A 1,023-nucleotide genomic window follows, 5' to 3' on the forward strand; every position below is an offset into this window, starting at 1 on the left:
CTACTTGGTTAGGAACAAATCAACCTTCCCATGACATATGCGAGCATATGGGGCACAATGGTGGTAAAGGTATGGGACTTGCCAATTTTTAAGCATCAAACGCGGTGTATGCAACCTTGCATGAGGAATGCTCCTGAGAACCGGGAATCAAGGAATTGAGCATCGAACCCTCACCGGAAGTGTTTACACTCTAACCGCTCGGTGTTTGGGGTTGATTCACTCAATTCTCCCCTAATCATGCTTTCCAAGATTTGTTTTTCTTCTAACAATCGACATATATTTCATGTATGCATACAAGTATCATGAGGTCTTTTCTTCGGTTGTAATGGGGTTGGGGTCAAGGTAGGATGCATATTTGGTTAAGTGAGCTTGAGATTTGAATCTTTGATAAGCTTAGACTTCCCACCTAGCCTACGACATCCTATACAATTAAGTTCTAACCCAACTGTCCATTTTTCACTTTTTCACATACTCATGTATTTCCTTTTCATTTCACAACACTTATGCATTGACCCTTATTGGACTTTACTTTGGGGCATTTTGTCCCCTTTTTATTCCTTTCTCTCTTCTTCTTTTTTTTTCTTCTTCTTTTTTTTCTTTTTCTATATTTTTTTTTCATATTTATTATTTTTTTTCTTTTTTTTCTTTTGTTTTTCTCATCTTTTTTTCTACATACAAGAATCTCAATGCATAAGGTTTTACATTTGATCAATACATGAGTATGTACCCAATTCCCAATATTTTCAATAACAATACAAAATTACCCTTTTATTCACCCAATGTCCCAAGGTTCCCACACTTGAATGATACTCACACACTCTAGCCTAAGCTAATCAAAGATCCAAATGAGGACATTTGTTGTTTTTCGCTTTAAGGCTTGTAATGTGCTAAATTAAGAACAAAGTGGGTTAATTGAAGGCTCAAATTTGGCTAACAATGGAAGATAAAAGGTAAGGCCATTTGGGTGAGTGAGCTAATGAAATGATGGCCTCAATCATATAAATGCATGAATACACAAAATAA

Source organism: Arachis duranensis, chromosome 9, assembly GCF_000817695.3.
Source record: "Arachis duranensis cultivar V14167 chromosome 9, aradu.V14167.gnm2.J7QH, whole genome shotgun sequence".
NCBI lineage: Eukaryota > Viridiplantae > Streptophyta > Magnoliopsida > Fabales > Fabaceae > Arachis > Arachis duranensis.